At 39.3% G+C, this 24154-nt stretch overlaps 1 protein-coding gene across 2 annotated transcripts in view; it reads left to right on the top strand.

Annotated features, from left to right (window-relative positions):
• The window catches only part of CD226 (CD226 molecule), a 602637-nt gene that overhangs the window by 7322 nt on the left and 571161 nt on the right, over positions 1 to 24154 (top strand). The window lies entirely within an intron of this gene.

The following is a 24154-nucleotide window of genomic DNA, read 5'->3' as shown; positions in this document are numbered from 1 at the left end:
TCTAGAACAGGCTACCCTTACATAGCAACCTCTAAAACCAGTTTAAATGACTGCATTGGTGATCATAAATTTTCATCTGGGATGTACTTAAAGGGTAACATTGTCAGTTTCCCACTAGTGGCTGGTGATGTGGTTAAGCTCTTCAGTGGTCTCCTGGGCCATAAGCTTAATATGATTTTATAAAACTATGAACAATTACAGAAACTTGAAGACTGCATCAAGGTATCAAAGATTTTAAACTATGACAAATTCACACGTGAATCAGATCTTAAGAAGGGAGATGTATGACCTAATAATCAGGGAAGATTACCTTATAGGGGCCAGTGCTGGAGCTAGCAACAGGAAAATAGGAAATATTTCATTCATTGGATGCAGACGAGGATGACAGTGGATGTCAAAGTGATGTACAAGTGGAGGACACTGGATACTGGTGGTTTTCACATGGAAACCATGGAAATCAGTTGAGATGTGTGATGGTATTATCGAGCATGGAAAAACACAATTTAAATATGATACTTTGTGTAAATTTTTTCTCATAAGATAAGCATATGCAAATACTCTGGTATAGGTTTGTCTCATTTAATGTCCCATACTGAATGAAAATTATCATTAGCTAGTTACAGTGATATGAAAGTGAAAATAAACTATTTCAAATTAAAGAAATAAATAGAAACCTACATATTGCTTCATTGTGGTGAAACTCATCAGAGCAATGTGTTTCTGCACCATTTATTTTCTAACAAAATAAAAACATGCCCTGGTGCTGCATCCCCACCTCTTAACTTATATAAGCCAACTCTGTGTCACACAATATTAGGGAAAGGAATGAAAACAGAGGGTGGGAAAACTCTATCCTAGGACACACACACACACACACACACACACACACACACACACACACACACACACACTCCATACCTGTCCCTATGTTATGATAATGCCCTGGATGTCTCTTTTTTTCCTGCCCTCATAAATCATGGATGATTATAGTCAGTCATTAATTTCAGACATTAGAGTTTCACACTTCAAATCCTTTAGTAAATCCATGGTACCGCAAAAGTTGCAATACTAACAACATTCTAAATTTGTAGAAGGAATTTTGTCCCATCATTAATTTTGCCTTGGTCTTCTCTTGATTTCTAGTGCTATGCAGTTGAAAATTATGGTTAATGTTCCCTGTCCTGCTCCCATATAAGTAATGTACCTTTGCAGGCATTGAATAATGCCAGAAATCATCATTATATGCGATAACCCTCTTTTGTTAACATCTCAGTTAATGTAGCAAATTAATGCTGGGGTCCCTTGTGGTAAAAGTGCAGGATGTGAAGCCTTAAAAAGTCTTACTTCACTTTACATTGTATCCCTGGTATGTACTGGTGCTGCAGAGGACTAATGTTCACTGTGAGAAGTGGAGGAGTACAGGGTGTGAGTCCCTTTTAGTGCCTTTAAGGTGTGCCACTTATAGTATCCCTGGTGCCTAGTGATTGCCCAGTCCACATTTTATTTTTTTTTAAATTAAAGTATCCCTGGTGAATAATGTTTCTTAACCCATGTCTTTAGAGTTATCCGTGGTGGCTAGTTTTAATTGCTGTCAACGCAATAAATATTCACTGGTGGCTAATGTTATCCCCCTGACCTATATTGTGTTTAAGTGCCCTTAAGACAAAATTTCCAAGAGTTATTTCCTGTTATCTAGTGTTACCCTCTCAACCCACTTTGTGTTTAAGTGCCTTTCAGACATGTCATGCAGAGTAATCACTGGTGTCTAGTGTTTCTCCCCAGCCCTGTGTGCTATTAAGGCACATAGCTAAAGAGTGATCCCTGGTGTCTAGGTTTTCCCTTGACCCCATGTGCAGTAAAGGCATGCAACTAAAGAATAATCCCTGGTATCTAGTGTTCTCCCTGACCCTGTGTGCCATTAAGTAAGATAGCTAAAGAGTAATCCCTGGCATCTAATGTTGTCCTCCAACCCTGTGTGCCATTAAGTACGATAGCTAAAGAGTAATCCCTGGCATCTAGTGTTCTCCTCCAACCCTGTGTGCCATTAAGGCACTTAAATAAAGAGTTGTCTTTGGTGGCTGGTGGTTCCCCCCGACCCAATATTGAAGGCTTTGGACATTAGTCTAGGGATGTGTAGAAGTATGACAGCCACCCCAACACCCCCACATACATTCCCATAACATACATTCTTACTGTCCCCCTACCCTGACATCCCATGCAGTCACACACACACACACACACACACACACACACACACACACACACACACACACACACACACACACACACACACACACACACACACAGATATGCACTCACACATTCATCCCCTCACAAACACACATGCTAATATTATCTGATGCAATAAACTCCCCAGCACTTACATCTACTATGATGGATGAACATGGCCTTTGGGAAGTGTTCATGACCACGAGAGCCAGGAGTGGACATGCCAAGTTAAATGCCTTTCCGTAGGTAGTTTTTCAGGAGAGCACATGGCTTGTTAACATTATGCCTCTCCCTAGAATGCCTCATTAGCATTTAGCATGGCCACAGCGGCAGCTGTATGTCTTCATGTTGCAGCACCATGGTAGGGCTGTTTCTGAATCAGAAGTAGGTACCGTGAGGTATGCAGAATGTGTATGCCATGCACTGACCTTTCTGAATCAGGTTCAGTTTTGATGTGCTTTGTTTGTGGTAAGTTTTGCCATGATAAACAGCCAAAATAAAGTCTTGCTTCTACAGTCACATATGTCAACTGATGAGAGTAATACGATTTGGAGGAAATAAGCAATGTTTAAGTTTATTAATCACCAGAAACTATCAACCTTGTAATGAAGGTAATGTGGGGGCATTATTTAACAATTATGTCATTACTCATGTTAAGCAAGCAGTGAAAGGAAAGGAAAGGTACATTATACTAACATGACTATATCAGCAGTTTAGTAGTGGCATTCAGAAAGTTAAGAACCTTCAAGGAAATTGTTTTCAATTGCCCTTCTACCTGAAATATACTTAAGAATGTTAAATGGTTCTCAAGATTAAAATTTAAACAAAATCCCACTGCACTTTTCATCTGTTTTGGACAAATAATCATGGTGTAGAGGTCAGCAAAGAGTAAACAATACATTTACAATTCTGTTTATGTCAGAATGGAGACAAAGGTGCAGTGCTACAGAGCATTGGGGTGAAACAAATCATGAGATACCAAAAAAGGAGAACTGAAGTCTGATGAAAAAGACATATGGGTATTCATGAAGGTACTGTGACATGTAAACTTCTGTGTGCACATTGTGGTATGCTTTTGTTATTTAACAACCACCATAACATGGTGCCGTATGGTGCTCTAGCATGAAGGCATGCAGCACTGCTCAGGACAGGCCCTGCAGATGTGCTTAGTGCTAATGAGGCAGTCTGCAGGAGTAACATATGTCAATTAGCCATGTGCTCTCTCTTCCCAGGAACTGCCTCCAGGAAGGCATCTACATGCCGAGCAATTTAATAAACCATTCAGCTGTACAGCTCAGAATGGTTGTCTTCACCATGTTGCTGTATTGAACACAGCCAAAAGGCCATGTTTAACTACTACCATGACCATGGTGCAGGGATTAAGGGTTGGGGAAGGCATTAGCCAGCAGGGATGTCTTTAATGTAAGTGCCATCATGGCACAGACATCAGTATGGGGATCAAGGCTTAGGAGATGGGGAATAACTAGCCACCAGGGATGCATTTACCTTAACTAAATTCATGGCATGGATCTGTCTATGGGGATCCAGGGATGGGGGGATTCACTAGCCACCAGGGATGCATTTACCTTAACTACATTCATGGCATGGATATCTCTGTGGAAATCAAGGGATGGGGGAATCACTAGCCACCAGGGATGCATTTACCTTAACTACATTCATGGCATGGATATCTCTATGAGGATTGAGTGATGGGAGAAATCACTAGACACCAGGGTTGCATTTACCTTAACTACATTCATGGCATGGATATCTCTATGAGACTTGAGGGATGGGGAAATCACTAGACACCAAGGAGAAATCCCAAAAAGTAAAGCCATCATGGCACTGACATCACTAATGGGATCAGGGAACGGGGGGAAACAATAGCCACCAGGGATGCATTTAACTTAAGTGCCTTCATGACATAAACATCATTGTGGGTATTTCGGAGTGGGGGGAATCACTAGACACCAGAGATAACTCAAAAAAGTAGTAAAGTGCTATTACAGCATAAAAGCTATTATGGTGCTTGGGATGGCAGTTGGGGGAACAGACTAGCCACCAGGGCAACTACAGGAGTGTCATAATTGCTCTTAAAACTATTACGGTGATTGGGGGGGGGATAACATTATGGAAGGGAAGACAAGTCAAGGGGACAGGTAAGAGGACTGTGTGTATGTGTATGTGTGCGTGTGTCTGGGTTTGTATTTGAATATCTTCTTTTATGTATGGAGGACAGTGACTGTGAGGGGGAATGTGAATGCCTACATGGGGCACCAATCTGTACATTGCAGTAGTTACTGTGATTCAGAGACATAAATATTAGCCAATAATGAGTCTTACTTCATCAAGGCTAACATGTCTCCGAGTAACAAATTACCTCATCATGGCAGCAGGGCCTTTTTAGACAGAGCTTTTATTGAATTGCCTAGATATTTGTTTCTTTTTACGCTAACTAGAACTGTCCTACTTTACTACTTAGGAATGTTAAAATGCCACAGAAGTTTTATTTGCAGTCATGTAGATGCTGGCAGTCTGAATTTTATAAATGAGATAGTATGTAAACTGCAAAATGTAATTCCTTATGAGACCAAGCACGTAATTAAATGTTGTTGTTTCCACTTTGTTTTATGTTGAACATATTACAAAAAGACTTAAAGGGTGATGCTTGGTGCACTTAATAACTATATGAAAAAGATATCTCAGTAATCCTGTGTCAAACCTTTTTGTTAGACCTTGAGATTCAGTCATTTTATAATATAAATGCATGAGCTTTAAAACTGTCCTTCTTAACAGGCATTGTATTTGTTGAGAAAATTGGATTCTGAATTTATAGTGACACAATACACAGCAGTCAGTGCAGCTTATCAATTATATTGCTATATCAATAGATTGGGTTTAAGTCAGTCAATCAACTATAGAATAAATGAAGACCACATGTATGACAACAAAAATCAAACAAATTGAAAATAAAATAAATAAATAAATAAATAAATAACTTGCTCATGTAAACATACTATCTCAAATGTAGAGAGAAAAAATAAGCAAAAACATCATTTATTTTGGAAAGTAACTCACAACTCTCATAATGAAGGGGGCTGCATCCCCTGCACCCCTTATTTATTGTAATGAGCTGCAAGGTTGCTGCACCACAATAGCAGCCCACCTTAGTCTAAGATATTGTTAATGAGCATTCTACTACATTGCAATGCAGATATGTCCAACAAAGACATCCCATACAAAAAAATATTTCTCAGCAGAAAAATACAGTTAGGGAAAGGAACATGCTGTAAGTAAATAAGTAAATAAATAGTTATCATATGTTCGGATATTCTTAGTGGAAAGAGCATATAACTGACATATTCAGTGTACTATTTTACTCACCTCATATGAAAATTGCACTGTTTGCTACTGTGCCTCTTAGAAAACGCCACTCTCTTAAAAGCATTAATTCAGCTATATGACTCTTGTGTTGATGCAATCTATTAAACTCACTTGATATAAATATTATGGGCTAGAGGGGTTTTACTGATGTCTTATATAACTATTTTGTTTCAAATTTGTTTTCATTCTAGGTGACGTAACTTGATAATAATATTTTCCTTAATATTTATTTTCATACAGTATATGGAAGAGTGAACTGAGTTAAAGCTATTACTTTTACAGTTAGAACCAGTGCAAGAGAACAAAAGCAGAACATACTTTGTTCAATGTTTAGTAGGTTTGCAGTTTGGTAAAGACAGAGTAAAGACTATTTTTTTTGCTTAATTTGTAAAGTGCAACAGAACAAAATTACTTAGCAATTTATCCATGTGTGGAACAGAAATCAATAAGAAAGAAAAAAATACATACGCAAGGTACATAATACAATGCATATACTCTCTGGATACGTTTCTGTATAAACAGATCAACACATTTTTACAGAGAGAAAGCTACAGAACAATCTACACACATTAAGGATGGTAGATTTTTTTTTTTTTTCAAAAATAATTTTTATTTTTATAATAAAACCATGCATACTTATGATGGTACAAGCAATGAGAAATACACAAATATTACACACATGATGGTTTGCAACAATATTAGAAAGAAAGGGGAACAAAAAGGCATGTTTATAATGAATGTAGGAAAAAAGTACAATATCTTGCAGTATGCATAGTACACAAATTAACAGCCAAAAACAAAAACAAAAAACAAAAAAAAAAAAAACCCAAACTGAACAATATTTACAATGCTACCAGTACTAGACAGGGGAGAAAGCAACAGTGCCACTACTTATACGACTGAATATTAGCAGCCCTACTTATGGCTTGTAGTAGGAGAGAGAAACCCCTCAAAACAAGGGATAAAGTATGTAGGGAAAAAAAAAAAGGAAATTTGTAGGTTAACCATAGCTTAGTCACATAGGATTACTTCAAACAGGCTTTTCCAATGTTTACTGAAGTAGGCTCTCTTCTTAGGTCCATTTATGATGAACTTCTGGGCCGAGATATATTTGGTGGCCATATTTTTAAATCCCCGCCAACATAATTTGGTGCGATCTAACCAATTATAGGTGATGTAAAGTTTTATGAGGAAACAAAGCGTTATTAGGATATGGATATGAAATTTAGGCAGGCCATGAGGGGGGATATTTAGAATAGCCGTTTCCCATGAAAGAGTGGAGTTATAGTAACCCATTTTTTTGAGACGCACTTTGAGAGAACACCAAAGTTTATGGGAGTTATTGCAGTGCCACATAATATGTAGAAGGTCAGCTCTCGCACCAGGACAGCATGTACATAAAGGAGAGCTATTAGAGTTAAATTTGTTAATTCTTACAGGGGTAAGGTAAGCGTTGTTATTCAACATCAGTTGAGTGTATAAGAATTTCTTGAAGGGGGATAGTTCAATGCTAGTTTTTATGGCTAGTAGTTTTTGATCCTCTGTAATAGGAGGATTTTGATTGTCCCAGTATTTGGAAAATAGACAGTTTCCTTTGTAAAGTAATGGGTGTAATAATTTGTATGACAAAGAAATTACATTAAGGATGGTAGATTTTATGTCAGGCACTTTAAAGGCTGTTGTCGCCAATGAAGCATTACTCCTTGTAAGAATGTAGTAGACTCAGGCAACTATACATTTATTTATTTTATTTTTAACAGGGTATATGAAGTGGTCTTCAGCCTGTTTTCAGCAATGACCTAAGCTACAATAGCATGAGAAAATATAGCATGTAGATATACAATTTGGTATAGCCGATCTAACAACATACTTTTGGGAGGTGGGAGAAAAACTGAGTACCTGTAAAAACCCAGACAAACAGAGCGAGAACATATCAAACTCCACAGAGAGAAAATTACTAAATATCAGATTTGAACCTTGGCTTCTTGAGCCTTTTGGCAGCCATCTTAGTACTTAGCTACTGAGCTGCTGAATGCAGTGTTAATGGGCATCTTCATTTAGTTTTAATGGCAAGGAAGTATCTCAAGTTAATAGGGGTGTTTGAAGGGCTAGATCAGGTTTTATGCAGTTTGGAATGAAATTCCGTATGAGATTTGCTTGTATTAATGGCTGCTCTTCTTCTATACAACAAGTGTCAGTGAGTAGAAGCTAGGATGCAACGTTCAGGAGTGTGTCTGAAAAGTTAGGGTGCAGGCCAGTCAATGTTGGATTGAGTCGCAAATTAGGCAGCTTTCAGGTAACTGAGTGAAGTGTTGTAGTCCTTTTGTCTAAAGACAGTTACCCTTCTTCGAAAAGAAATGATCACTGATGTACGTACTTTGGGGCTTGGAGTATAAATCTGCAGGTCTTCTTGCACATGATTGATAGCCCTTTGGTGTTACTAGTACATGAGTAGCAAATTGTTTTGTTGGGATAGTACCCCATTAATGAGAATAGCTCTGAATTCACAAGTGAGCAGGTAAGAAAAGTTATATTGTTAGTAGTATATTAGTTAATTTGTTGTGCATTTTGTATAGTATGAAAACATTAATGGTGGGGTAGGAAAAAAGTCAATGTATTTGGAGATTGTGACTTTATGGCCCTTCTCCTCAAAGAGCGAGATAATGGTGGTATCTCACAAATTTTTCTTCTGCTTCTTTTTTTTATCTCCTTGAGGACCAGCATGTACAGTGACATAATCACAGTGACTGTTGTCATCTGTTTGGATGTCTGGAGTCTTTTTTCATCCTGCGTTTTTCAGTGGCAGATTTGCTTATTTTTATTTATTTATTCATTCTTTTTATGTATCTATTTTTGACTTGATTAGTCTCCCTAAGTTATTGACTTCTTTTCAGGGGGAGACCCAAAATAGTATTTATACTACTTAGGAAAACTTGACCAGGACATCAGGGAACTTCCCCTATTCGTCATTATTGTGAGTGGAAACCATTTTGAAGGAGCACTTCCTGCTTCCATTCCAGGTGCAGAGGTGGCCTGAAGAAACAGGGAGGCAGATGGAGAGAAAAAGAGATGATGGAGTTGTGAAAGAAATGAAGGAGAAAGCAAATGTCAAGACTGGAGGATCTGTGCAGGATTCTGAGGAAATATTTCAAAGAAACTTGTTTGATGGACATGAGTCAGCGAATGATGGATGAATGATTACAACCCTCCAGTCAAGAGTGTTGCAGGATGCTTTACTTAAAGAAGTGGTGGTGCAGACTGAGCCATAAAATGAAGGAGATGTTTCCTGGGGGACGTTATGGAGAAAATACAAAAGGAAGATGCAGAGAATCCTGAAGAATAGTGGTGATATGGAAAAGAAAACATATGCAGAGGAAGTAAAGGAAGGCAAAACGTGTAGCAACAGAAAAGAAGGCAGAAGAAAATGAAAAACAGAGTTGTGTGGTAAAGATTCAGAGTAAAGAAAACAAAGAAATGGACAGGTATTAAATGTGGGACAATTTATTGGCTACTTTGAGTATAAAAGCACATAGGTAAGAGCATTTATTCTTATTAACAAAGAGACATTTTGTGACATTATATTTGAAACTGTTTTCTCAATGGAAATTTTTCTTCAAGAATATGAAAAAAAGAAAGACTGTAACCCATGGAATCCTTATGTGATAAAAGCATTTAACAGGGAAACAAATTTGTTTTCATTCTTGGTGACGTAACTTGACAATAATATTTTCCTTAATATTTATTTTCATACAGTATATGGAAGAGTGAACTGAGTTAAAGCAATTACTTTTACAGTTAGAACCAGTGCAAGAGAACAAAAGCAGAACATACTTTGTTCAATGTTTAGTAGGTTTGCAGTTTGGTAAAGACAGAGTAAAGACTATTTTTTTGCTTAATTTGTAAAGTGCAACAGAACAAAATTACTTAGCAATTTATCCATGTGTGGAACAGAAATCAATAAGAAAGAAAAAAATACATATGCAAGGTACATAATACAATGCATATACTCTCTGGATAAGTTTCTGTATAAACAGATCAACAATTTTTTACAGCGAGAAAGCTACAGAACAATCTACACACATTGAGGATGGTAGAGTTTATGTCAGGCACTTTAAAGGCTGTTGTAACCAATGAAGCGTTACTCCTTGTAAGAATGTAGTAGACTCAGGCAACTATACGTTTATTTATTTTATTTTTAACAGGGTATGTGAACTGGTCTTCAGCCTGTTTTCAGCAATGACCTAAGCTACAATAGCATGAGAAAATATAGCATGTAGATATACAATTTGGTATAGCCGATCTAACAACATACTTTTGGGAGGTGGGAGAAAAACTGAGTACCTGTAAAAACCCAGACAAACAGAGCGAGAACATATCAAACTCCACAGAGAGAAAATTACTAAATATCAGATTTGAACCTTGGCTTCTTGAGCCCTTTGGCAGCCATCTTAGTACTTAGCTACTGAGCTGCTGAATGCAGTGTTAATGGGCATCTTCATTTAGTTTTAATGGCAAGGAAGTATCTCAAGTTAATAGGGGTGTTTGAATGGCTAGATCAGGTTTTATGCAGTTTGGAATGAAATTCCGTTTGAGATTTGCTTGTATTAATGGCTGCTCTTCTTCTATACAACAAGTGTCAGTGAGTAGAAGCTAGGATGCAATGTTCAGGAGTATGTCTGAAAAGTTAGGGTGCAGGCCAGTCAATGTTGGATTGAGTCCCAAATTAGGCAGCTTTCAGGTAACTGAGTGAAGTGTTGTAGTCCTTTTGTCTAAAGACAGCTACCCTACTTCGAAAAGAAATGATCACTGATGTATGTACTTTGGGGCTTGGAGTATAAATCTGCAGGTCTTCTTGCACATGATTGATAGCCCTTTGGTGTTAATAGTACATGAATAGCAAATTGTTTTGTTGGGATAGTACCCCATTAATGAGAATAGCTCTGAATTCACAAGTGAGCAGGTAAGAAAAGTTATTAGTTAATTTGTTATGCATTTTGTGTAGTATGAAAACATTAATGGTGGGGTAAGAAAAAAGTCAATGTATTTGGAGATTGTGACTTTATGGCCCTTCTCCTCAAGGAGCGAGATAATGGTGGTATCTCACAAATTTTTCTTCTGATTCTTTTTTTTTATCTCCTTGAGGACCAGCATGTACAGTGACATAATCACAGTGACTGTTGTCATCTGTCTGGATGCCTGGAGTCTTTCTTCATCCTGCATTTTTCAGTGGCAGATTTGCTTATTTTTATTTATTTATTCATTCATTTTATGTATCTATTTTTGACTTGATTAGTCTCCCTAAGTTATTGACTTCTTTTCAGGGGGAGACCCAGAATGGTATTTGTACTACTTAGGGAAATTTGACCAGGACATCAGGGAACTTCCCCTACTCATCATTACTGTGAGTGGAAACCATTTTGAAGGAGCACTTCCTGCTTCCATTCCAGGTGCAGAAGTGGCCTGAAGAAACAGGGAGGCAGATGGAGAGAAAAAGAGATGATGGAGTTGTGAAAGAAATGAAGGAGAAAGCAAATGTCAAGACTGGAGGATCTGTGCAGGATTCTGAGGAAATATTTCAAAGAAACTTGTTTGATGGACATGAGTCAGCGAATGATGGATGAATGATTACAACCCTCCAGTCAAGAGTGTTGCGGGATGCTTTACTTAAAGAAGTGGTGGTGCAGACTGAGCCATAAAATGAAGGCGATGTTTCCTGGGGGACGTTATGGAGAAAATACAAAAGGAAGATGCAGAGAATCCTGAAGAATAGTGGTGATATGGAAAAGAAAACATATGCAGAGGAAGTAAAGGAAGGCAAAACGTGTAGTAACAGAAAAGAAGGCAGAAGAAAATGAAAAACAGAGTTGTGTGGTAAAGATTCAGAGTAAAGAAAACAAAGAAATGGACAGGTATTAAATGTGGGACAATTTATTGGCTACTTTGAGTATAAAAGCACATAGGTAAGAGCATTTATTCTTATTAACAAAGAGACATTTTGTGACATTATATTTGAAACTGTTTTCTCAATGGAAATTTTTCTTCAAGAATATGAAAAAAAGAAAGACTGTAACCCATGGAATCCTTATGTGATAAAAGCATTTAACAGGGAAACAAAAAAAAAGATTCATGTACAATTTCAAACAAAGGTAGAAAGACACTTTTAAAGGACATTTGAAAGCTTTATGTAAAGAAGTACTAGACATTGCAAAGTATTGGCAAAAGTGGTTTATGGACTGCTGGCTGGTATTGTAATATTGTGTTAAAAAGAGAAAAAAAAATAAAAAATATACATATAACAAGGATATTAAATATGGAGGGGAATAGGGGTGTTGTAAAATGCTGGGGATATCACAAAACATGTTTTTTTTGTGTGTTGTGTGTGTGTGTGTGTGTGTGTGTGTGTGTGTGTGTGTGTGTGTGTAAAAAAAGGACATTTGATAAGTAACTGACAAAAGAAAATATTATATTTGTGGGGAAATGGGATATGATGCAAAAAATGTGAATGGAAATGTTATAAATGCAACAGAACTGGATATTTGTGGATGGATTGTAAAAATGAAAATGAGAAAAAGGGAAAAAAGAGAAGGAAATGAACAAAGAGAAAAAATAGCTGAGAAAAAATAATAAAGAGGACATAGAAGAAGCTTCTGAAATAAGTGATGAAGAAGACATAAACTGGGAGGTAGTAAAAGGGAAAAAAGAATTCCATTGGTAAAAGGATAAAGACAGAAAAAGAAAATTTAAAGGGATAAGAACAAAAGAAGAACTGGAAAGGAAATGGATGAAAAATAACATATATAGCTAAAGAATGGGTTTTGGTATAATGGTTAAGGTGTTTGACTCACAAACAAGGTATAGTGTTTGATTCTCACATTGGGGAGAACATTGGTTAGGCTTAGAATGGCCTATTAAGAAAGCTAGCCTAGTAATTAAGTACAAACTTACAAAATTATGAATCTAAGGAAAATGAAAATATTATAGTGCTTTCTGTAAATGTGAATAGTATTAAGAATATAATAAGATGAAAAGGAATTTGGAGTAGTATAATACATGTGAGGTAGATGTAATTATATTAGAAGACACAAGATGTTTAACAAATGAAGACAGATTACAGAGGAAGTATGGGATGGAAAGTTAATCTAAAAATTGGGAAATGAGAGATGTTCTGGAATAGCCATATTCTGTAGAAATACAATAAAGATATTAGATGTATGGGAAGATTAACCATTGTAGATCTAAAATAGAAAGGACAAGTATATAAAATCATAACATTATATGCTTATAATCATTGTAAAGAAAGAGAAAGCTTATTTATTAATATGTTAGAATATGTAGTGATAAATATGAATATCATAATAACAGGAGACTTAAATTATGATTTAAGAGACAAACTTTAAAAGAAAGGAAATGAAATAAGAAAAATGTTAGAATTCATAAAATGTAAGTTAAAACACTGGGACAAAAATTCATGGACTTACAAAATGGGTATGTATAGAGCTATAAATGCTTATTTTATAGGATCAGAAGGTTTAGTTATGGGAGAAGGGGAGGTAGTTGAAACAGGATTTTCTAATCATCTTGCAATATGGCTAGAGATAAAGGAAAACAAGGAATATAGAAATCCAACAAAGGAAGAAAAATGATAAATGAGAAAGCATTGACTAAAGAAGGAACTAGATTAGTAATACAGTTGAGAAAATATCATATTACTATGAGAACATTTTATAAAACTGTTCTGAATGGTGGATGATATGTAAGGAAAATAAAAAAAAAAGTTTTATAGCGGAAAAATGATGTGAGAAAAGTAGAAAAGAAAAATATAAAGAAAATATAATGATGCATTGGAAGATTTGAACATAATGATAGAAAGTCCTTTGACAAAGAAAAAGAATTATAGGAAAGAAATCAAGAAAAATACAAGAATTGTTATATAAGCAAAGGCATTTTTACAAGGAAAAAGAGAGGAAGTGCAAATGACTTAAGCACATTAATAAAGGAAGATAGCAGTGCAATGAGAGAAATAAAAAATGTAAAAGGAGAAATAGAAAGAACTGAGGAAAATATTATGAATTGTGTAGCGCAATATGAACAAGTAGGTTTAAAGAAAAAAAGAAAGTAGTGGAAAAACATGGAAGGCAAAACAATTAACAGAAAAAGAGAATAAAGAGTTGAAAAGGAGATTTCTTTAAATGAGCTAGATAAAGTATTAGGACAAGTAAATATAAATTCAGCTGCAGGCCCAGATGGAGTAATGCATGAAATGTATAAAAATCTAAGGGGTTGGCAAAAAAATATTTTTTAAATATTTTGAATGAAGGTTTTATGTATAAAGAATTATGTAGTGTAATACTTAAATTCATATGGAAGAAGGAATATAGAATACAATTAAAAAACTGGAAATCAATAGTATTGCACAATCCTAACCAGAGGAGAAGTTGTGAATAGCAATTAATTAAGAGCTGAAGGACTTTATCTGGGAGGGGAAAATGCCAAGAGTCAAGTGGGATAAGCTGATTCTTCCAGTAGAGCAGGGCAGATTGGGATTACTACATAGTCAAAGCTCCTATACATAGCACAAGCAGAACTCTATAATTCAAAGCAGAAAGGGGTAATGTTGAAACAGGGGGGGGGGGAGCTCAAGAAACAAGGCGAGATTGGGATTTTGGATGCAGGCCTTTAAGGAAAATAACAACAATTACACAGAATATTATAACCATAAAGTAGCAGAAAGTATTCTAAGAAATAAGTCAACACAGGTATGGAGGAAGGAGATTCTGCCAATAGGGATGACTGCAATTAGGGATATAGACAATAGACAATTGGGGGCTGGAATTTATTGGAGAAAACCAGCAAAGGAACCGAGGCATTAGGAGCAAATAACCAGAGAGGGAAAAATGATAGAATGGGAAGATACCAAAAATGTATTTGGACTGCAGGTTAGAGATTGCCTTCCCTATCAAAGATTGATATCAGAGTATAGGCAAAGAGAAAGAAATAAGAGGATGCTAAATGAAAGACCAGCACTGGTAGAGTTTTTTATAGAATCTAGAATAGAAGCTGCCATTAAAAAGATAGTAATCAGCAGAGCAAATAAAATATTGCATGATAAGTATAAAAATCAATCAGAGGAGGTTAAAAAAGGATTGAAAAGAGAGATTGGATAAGCAATTCACAAAGAAACAATGGGGGATATATTTATGTATCCCAAATATGCAACAAAATTTAGAAGATTTAGGATTTTTGCTTGGAAACGTTTACATAGATATTTTTATACACCAAGTAGACTATAGAGAAATTTTCTTCAGGTAGATAGTAAATGTTGGAGGTATGATGGGGAAGAAAGAGGTAATTGGGATCATATTTTCTGAGATTGCAAGACTTAAATGAGCTATGTAATGTTTGACTGAAAATAGTTGGGTAGATTAAAAGTGGTGTGTAATGTTTGCAACTGGGAGTGTGTCAGTATAGTTTGTGATGTAAAATGCTTGCAACTAGGATTGTATCAGTGTGGTTTATTTTCATTTATATAAATGTATGATTGCTTATGTTGGAAGTGATGGTCTAATAAAGATGTTTCTTTTTTTTAAGAAAAGGTACAGGAATTTAATTTATGTAATGTTGCTTAGGTTATATGATATATAGCAATATATGTGAATCATGTTTGTTAATTTTAACTTGTTAATGCAGTTTGGTTACTTTTAGATAAATGTAAACGTGCCTATGTCACAAGTGATAATTCAGTAAATGTGTTTTGAAAAATAGTATTGAATAATACTGATTATAAGAGCTTTATGAAAAGAATACAGAAGAGACTTGAAACTTGAATGGAAAAATGGAAGATAGCATATATAGTATAAAGGAAAAGGGTTGCCAAGAATTATTAATGATAGAGAAATTGTGGATGATATTATGCAAAGAAAAGAAAAGAAAAGAAGAAACAAAAATCATGATAGAGGACCTTAATAAGGCATTTGACACAACTGGACATGATATCTTATGGGTGATAATGAAACAATATAATATAAGTGAGAACATTGGGAATTTATGTATCTCCATGTATAGTAATAATAAAGTAAAAATATTTGTAAATAGCTGGTTAAGCCAAGAGGTACATATGAAGAGCGGTTTAAGACAGGGATGTCCAATGAGCTGTATACCCTTTGCATTAGTTATGAATGTAATAGTATGTGAAATAAATTACAAAATGAAGGAGGCAGGGTATATAACATCTGAAGGGTTAAGAATTCTGGTTCTGTTAACATATGCAAATGGCATTATTATAATAAATGCAAAAAAAAAAATTGGATAAAAGAAGTAATAATTTGCACAAATGATTGTCTTCAGAGGATAGGGATAGCTTTAAATAAAGAGAAAAGTAAAGGTTTAGATGATGTAGTAAAGATTGGCGGTATATATTTTACAATGAATTAAATTTCTGTTGTTAAAGATAAACCCCTGGATTCTGCAATCCCTGCACAGTGTGCAGGACTAGTGCAGGAGCTCCAGCAGGCAATATGTCTGCCGTGCAATCCAGGAATAACCTGTAGGGGTGTGCACGAGTGCTCCTGCACTAGTCCTGCACGGACTCAGCCCATGTATGCAAATTACCCCATTTGCAGGAGAAATCCATGCAAATGAGGTGAATTTGTGATCCAGGAAGCTGGAAAATGGCCATGCAGGACTAGTGTAATCTGTAGAAATGTACTCTGTCAGTAACGGAGTACATTTCTGCAAATTACAAAATGGAGCCATGACAGCTCCAAATAAAGGGTGGAGATCATGTATAAAGCATGCCAATGGCAAACTATAAGGCCATTGGCATGGAAAACACTTGCAAAAGAAAAATCAAATTTTTTTTAGCCAAGCTCAGCTGTTTAAGCATAGGGCAGTGGTGCGCAAACAGGATCGGGGGGAAAATAAGAAAAAATATGTTAAATAAGCATTCTAACCAAAATCACTATTCTGCCATTATACTCAATGGCAGGCAGAAGACAACATGGCCAGTGAATAGTGGTTGCTAAGGGGGGAGGCTCAGTGTGGGACATGTAACTATGCATTAGCAGGCTATCCTATGCAATTGAGGGCAATGATAGTGAATCCCAAATTTCCCCTGCATGCTAGGCAGCTCCCAACAGTGTAAGAGCAGGAATAGCTTGGTGCAAGGCTAGGAGTTAGCTGACATCATAGGAGGTGTGTCAGGCATACTGTAAGCAGATTGGAGCCCTGTGGCTTGGGTTTTTTCCTAGCTTAGCACAGCTAAGCAAGGAGATGTGTCTGAGGCTGCCTAGCACTCTTTACATTGCCTAAGCGGGTGTGCGTGCCGCGCACTGGATTTTAAAGGAAAAAAAAAGTAAACCAGGAAATAGCAGCTCTGTGCACATTTGAGCACTGTGTCTGCATGATGCACCCCTGGGCTTAAACAGGAAGGCAATGGGAAGGGAAAACAGCAGTAGGAAGATAATCTAGGAGAACTAGCATAGCTGGCAGGTGAAATGTATCAGAATCAGCCAATTACACAGGCAGCTGACCAGCCCCAGCCCAGAACACTACTATAAACCATGCAAACACCTTTCCCTCGGGTTTTTCACATACTCTACACCACCGGTGTATACAAGTGGGGAATTTTTAACAAACAAAACAACAAAATGATAGGGGCTGCAATAGCTATCATACAACAATATGTGGAAGAGGCTGAGGGTGGTGAGGATGTGAACGCTGCCGACCAACCCACAGTGAGGAGATGGAGAAGAGTGTACAGACCCAGGGTAACCTACCAGGGGCTACATGAGCTGGAGATAGTGGAGCACTATAGGGTGGACAGGGACCTCTTACAGCAAATTGTTGAGCTGTGCCAGCCATGCCTGACACACAGAACTAACAGAGGGGATCCCATCCCAGTGGATACCAAGGTATGTGTAGGCCTAAGAATACTAGCTACGGGTACCTTCCAAAGGCCAACTGGGGATATGATGGGGTTCTCACAGGCATCAGCATCCAGGATAATCCACCAGTTCCTGGATGCCATGTCAGCACATGCCGGTGAGCATGTATATTTTCCCAACACCCATGAGGCGTTGGCCAGCGATATGCAACTGTTCCACCTAATAGCAGAATACCCTGAGGTAGTGCGTGCTATAGACTGCAAGCACATATGCATCAAAGCAGCACCCAGTGAGCAAGATAGGGTCTACATCAACCACAAGGGCTTCCCCTCCATCAACCATCAGGTTGTGTGCGATGCCCAGGGCATAATAATAAATGTGTGTGCTGGCTGCCCTGGAAGCTATCCCGATTCCCACATCTGGCATCTGATGCAGAAGTACCAGAGATTTTCCAATGGGGACATCCCTTACGGTCACCTAGTGGGGGATGCTGGTTATGCACTGGAGCCATGGCTGATGACACCCATCAGAAATGCACACACACCCAAACAAGAACTCCATAATGAGGCACATGCATAGACCAGAATTATAATAGAGCGTGTGTTTGGGATGCTCAAGTCATGGTTCCAGTGCCTGGACACATCCGGTGGAACCTTGCAGTACTCACCAGCTACATGTACCCAAATTGTCATCGTATGTGCCATGCTACACAATATGATCATGTGGAAACAGCTGCAGCAGGAACAGCATGGAGCAGGGCCACACAACCCCCCACCATTGCCAAGGTCTGCACAGGCACAGAGTGATTTGGAGGAGGAACAACCTGAGCCTGCCCTAGTAGGCAGAAGGAGGTGTGCCTAGTATGCCCTGACCTTGGTAAAGAGGCAACACATAGCACATACACTGACACAGGAGGGACCCAGGAAATGACATCTCTCTCTGTCTCACACATACAGTAAAAGGGATGCCAAACATGACACTACCTGTGCTCAACCATGTGTAGGGAGTGTACTATGTGCATCTTATGTAGACAGCCCTGCAGCACCACCCTCAATACTGGGACACCCACAAGGTAAGTCACTCAACCTACCAATTGCCAAATGGAGTAGAATGTGTTATTACCTGTATCTATGGTATGGATGTGAGCATGCAAGGGAATGGGGTGGCTGAATGGTATGCCAGCAGATAGTAGACACCTGTAGTGGCACCATGAGATCTGTAACAAATACTGGCATCACCATAGTAGCCAGTACTACACAGGGCGACAATACCTACTGCAGGAAATGTGTTGGGCCACATGTGTGTCCATATGACTCACACATGCCAGTCAGGGAGGTTCACATACCCAACAACAGTCTCAGCCAGCAGGACAGGTGTAGGCAAACACAAACAAAGGCTGTGCTATGGCCTCTGAATGATGCCTATGGGTAGCCTCCCCCCCAGGCCTACACCAACAGACATCAGGTCTGGTAGTGGGATGTTAGTTCTGAAGGGGAGGAAGTCAGAAACTAATATGTAGGTCAATCAAAGCTAAGACCTGATATGCCTCTAGTCAGCATGATAGGTTAGAATACAGAATGAAATGGAGTACCTGACATACCAGTACAGTCATAGCAAATGTGTACAAGTGTCAGGAGTGCCCCCCATCCTATGTAGAAATGTAGAAACAGTCAGGTGTGTCCCCCCAATCCTGTGTAGAAATGTAATAACAGTCAGGTGTGCCCCCAGACTTGTGTAGAAATGTAGAAACAGTCAGGTGTTCCCCCCAATCCTGTATAGAATTGTAGAAACAGTCAGGTGTGCCCCCCAATCCTGTGAAGAAATGTAGAAATAGTCAGGTGTGCTCCCCCCAACCCAACTTAGAAATGTAGTAACAGTCAGGTGTGCCCCCCAAACCTATTTAAAAATGTAGTAATGGTCTGGTGTGCCCCCCCAATCCGACATGTCATAACAGTCAGGTGTGCCCCCCACAACCCTATGTAGAAATGTAGTAACATGTATGTGTAGGTATAATAACAGTGGAGCACAGATGCCCAGAGGTGGCCAAGGTAGCAGGATAGGTTGTAGCACTTGCACAATATGCAGGTATGTGTGTGTTGGGTTGGTGTGTGTTTCATATTGTGTGAGAGTGGTCAGTATGTATGCATATTGAGGTAAGACCTGGTGGCCATTGCCCACTACTGCTGATAACAGGGACAAGTCCTGACAACTGCAGTGCCAAAGACAATTCCCACCAGTATAACACATGCTAGCAGTAAGCCATTGTAAATGTATGGTGTTAATATGTGTCACCATCTGAAAGACTGACATGGTATGGCTGTTGGGCTAGATATACTAGCAGTACACAGGGGAAAGTACTCCAGACATACAGTATATATTGCGTCACTGTGAAATGGAGACACCGTTGGAATTGTACATACAGGTATACATCACATTATCTGGTCCTGTAGTAGGGGATACCGGTGTTGTCTGCCCAAACGTGCAGATCGCAAAGGGGGTAGGACTGATGTATTGGGAAACAGCTGCTATACCTGCACATGCCAACATAACTGGAATGCCCCATGCATATCTGTGTGTCAGATGTAAGTAGTGTCCATAGCACACATGCACCCAGCTCATGCAAACACCACCCACAGGTACCTCTCTGGTCATATCCCTGCTGTGGGGAATAGGTGCAATATGACCCCACCTGTATATGGCAATAGCGAAAGAATGCAGCATGCAGTGCATGTGTCCCATGCAGGTGTGTCCCTAGCCATAGGTAGCACCCTGCCAGCATCCACGCCACCTGATCAAGACTGATAGAAGGTATTGGCATGAACACCTAGCACACCTACCCTTTCACCCCAGGGGAATATACTGTATGTGTCTGAGACTGTAGGACTGACAGAATGGCCTACCACATCTGGCCTGCAGCAACACCTAATGGCCTACAGGCCTATGCCAAAGGCCTGTATCCCACACTTACTGCTAATACATGTTATGTCATGGACACCCAAATAACAACATAACACACTCCACGTAAGCAATATGGAAGGCCATGTGGACAAACCACAGTAACATGTGCACCATGTCCCACTGCATGAACTGTGGACCAACACCAACACACAGCTGTGATTGGATGATAACCTTAGGAAAAGTATCAGAGAATGTATGCATAATGTATGGAAGAGGATAGAATAACAGAGGGGGTGGGGGTGAGAGCATGGGCAGCATGGAATGTGCAAGGTCCGACACAAAGCTGTGTGCACACACTATACCTGGCTGCAAACACATAAATGGGTGGTTACATACCTGCCCGTACACCACAATAGGGGTAATGTCCTGACTCATGGCCCCTGCATCTGGGTAACCTGTGTGAATCTGTACAGCTGTGAGGTATTGGCACAGCAAAATAAGGCCATATCATACTGTCATGTCAATGGACATACACGTATGTGATCCTCTGCCAGCACTGTGCCAAGGTGCTGAACCAGATACACAGACCTAGCAGCAAGTGTTTGCAGCTCCCCCTCCAGAATGGCATAACTTATCATGAATATGTAGGCTTCTGCCCACAATACTGGAGACAGCTGCAGTCACCCTTGTCCCTCAAGATATCACTGTGAGCAAGAATGTTTGCCTGACAGTACATGAGGACAGAAAACATCACAGTGTATAACAGTACACATGTCTGAATATCTCTGCTAACAGCAGTTCCATGCAGCTGAAGCAGCACAGACAGAATCGCCTACAGTCCACACTATTCCCTGCACAGTTTGTCCCCATATTGCCAAATGATCAACGGATACCCTGCAGAAACAGTTTGCTACCTGTAGGTGTGCAAGACAAAGGTCTGCCCTGGGGTACAAACTACCTGGAATTGATCCACACATTCAATACAGAAGGGCATACTGGGCATTCTCACACACTTAGAGAAATGAAGGCAATGTTAGACAATAACATACTGAATGGTCATACTGGGCATGCTTACACACTTAATCAAATGAAGCCCATGTCTGCAAACAACAGTGGACCATACATATCTGGCAGTTGCAGCTGTTAGTGCATAAATTCCTCAGTATGCACCAGTCATGGTTTGCCCACAAAGTGGATAGGAATACAAACATATATCCAAGGACAACACACTATAATAAGCCAAAATTAGATGTACATAGATGTGTGAAAGAGAGTGATTGTGACAAGGAGCCATCCATTATGAGGCCTGTCCCACCCATCACACAGCCAAATGGCTACAATGACATAAGGTGTAAATGTCAGTCACTGTAGACATTAACCACCAGTATCTGTCAGTATTACAGACTATGTGGTGCAAGTACTAGTTGTGCAACATGACTGTACAAGAAAGTAGTCATCTAGCAGCTGTATACACGTACCTGTGGAATATAACCCTGTGTGTGCCCGCATGTGGTGTATCACCCTCTAGATGAATGGGTTATGGCCCATGCACATACACTGCCCTCCCCATAGTCCTACTATGACAAGCCTGCTGAGGTCATCCACTTTGAATTACACCTTTGGGAAAGGTGTAGCCCAGTAATCTCCATGGCATGTCCTATAACTGCATACTGCTGTAGCATGATAAACTAATTAGGTAGGAGTTCTAATCCCAGACATGGCAACTGTGTGTGTATGTGTCTCTGTCTGTGTAGAGAACAATGCCCTTTTAGGCTAGTCACACTCAGTACAATTCAAATGCCCTACTTTGACAAGGCTGCTGATGTTATTCACTGTGAAATACACCTTTGGGAAGGTGTAGCCCATTAATCTCCATGGTGCATGCCATTATTGCGTACCGCTGTAGTGTGATAAGCTAGTTAGGTAGGAGTTCTAATCCCAGACATGGCAACTGTGTGTGTGTGTTTCTGTCTGTGTAAAGAGCAATGTTTTTTAGGTTACTCACACTCATTACAAATCACATGTCCTACTTTGGCAAGCCTGCTGATGTCATTCACTGTGAAATACATCTTTGGGAAAAGTGTAGCTCAGTAATCTCTGTGGTGCGTCCCATAACTGGGTATTGCTGTATTGTGATAAACTAGTTAGGTAGGAGTTCTAATCCCAGACATGGCAACTGTGTGTGTCTCTGTCTGTATATAGAGCAATGCTTTTTAGGCTACACACGCTTAGGACAATTCAAATGCCCTACTTTGGCAATCCTGCTGATGTCATTCACTGTGAACTCCACCTTTGGGAAAGGTATAGCCCAGTAATCTCCATGGCACATCCCATAACAGTGTAATGCTGTAGTGTGATATAGAACTCTGGTGAGGGTTCTATTCCCACACATGACAGGTGTGGATGTTTGTGTGTGTTTCTATGTCTGTGTAGGGAGCAATGCTTTTTAGGCTAGTCACGCGCACTACAATTCAAATGCCCTACTTTGGCAATCCTGCTGATGTCATTTACTGTGAAATACACCTTTGGGGAAGGAGTACTCCAGTAATTTCCATGGCACGTCCTATAACAGTGTAATGCTCTAGTGTGATATAGAACTCTGGTAGGGGTTCTGTTCCCACACATGGCAGTTTTTGATGTATTTGTGTGTGTTTCTATGTCTGTGTAGGGAGCAATGCTTTTTAGGCTAGTCACACTCACTACAATTCAAATGCCTTTCTTTGGCAATCCTGCTGATGTCATTCACTGTGAAATACAACTTTGGGGAAAAAGTGCTTCAATAATCTCCATGATGCATCCTATAACTGCATAGTGTAGTGTAATAAACTAGTTAGGTAGGAGTTCTAATCCCAGGCATGGCAGGTGTGTGTGTGTGTGTGTGTGTGTGTGTGTGTGTGTGTGTGTGTGTGTGTGTGTGTGTCTGTGTTTGTCATTCATATCCTGTGTGGTGGTGGCTGTGAGTGTGTAACAACTGGACTCATTGTGGAGCGGGTTTTGCAAATTTCTTATATGGTGGCCCTAGTATATATCACAATGTCCACCATACAGGGATAACAGATGTGAAATAGCTGAGAGGCTGGGGTGCAAATCCATACCCCTACATGTGACATCAAGGCCAGGTGAACAAAGTTAGCAACTCATGTATTACCCAGATAACATTCTCAATCCATGTCTCATATACACACACACACACACACACACACACACACACACACACACACACACACACACACACACACACACACACACACACACTTGCCTAGGCAACAACTGCTATGTTGGTAGTACCCTGCATGTTGCCCACTGATAGTTATCATGGTGTGATTGCAGTGGGCTATAGAGAGCATGGCACCCTGTCCATCAGTCCAATAGGCACGTACATACAGACAGTGCACCTTCCCTATGTTCCCCACTGGACACCTGCAGCACCTGTGGTGCCATCAAATGTGCACAAAGGACATACCATGCCTAAAAACACATGGCCTGTATGGACAGATGCCACTGATACCAGGGAATACCTGTATCATGCTATTAATGTAGGTGAAGGGTCACCCTGCTGTCCATTAACAGTTCCCACCACATGAGGCCAGGACTGGCACATCCGATGATAACAATCTGTGTACACAACATGGGCCAGACACTCCAGGTACAGTTCCACATGTCACTGTACATGCATGTGGGAGGTGTGCACATCCCAGACACTGTCCATGTCATGGACTAAGGAACACATACATGGTAAGCAATGCACAGCAATGGCCACA

This window comes from Protopterus annectens, chromosome 3.part1 (assembly GCF_019279795.1).
Source record: "Protopterus annectens isolate FY-2018-M chromosome 3.part1, PAN1.0, whole genome shotgun sequence".
Classification (NCBI taxonomy): domain Eukaryota; kingdom Metazoa; phylum Chordata; order Ceratodontiformes; family Protopteridae; genus Protopterus; species Protopterus annectens.
Note: the sequence above shows the minus strand (reverse complement) of the source record. Positions and strands in the feature narration are given on the sequence as shown.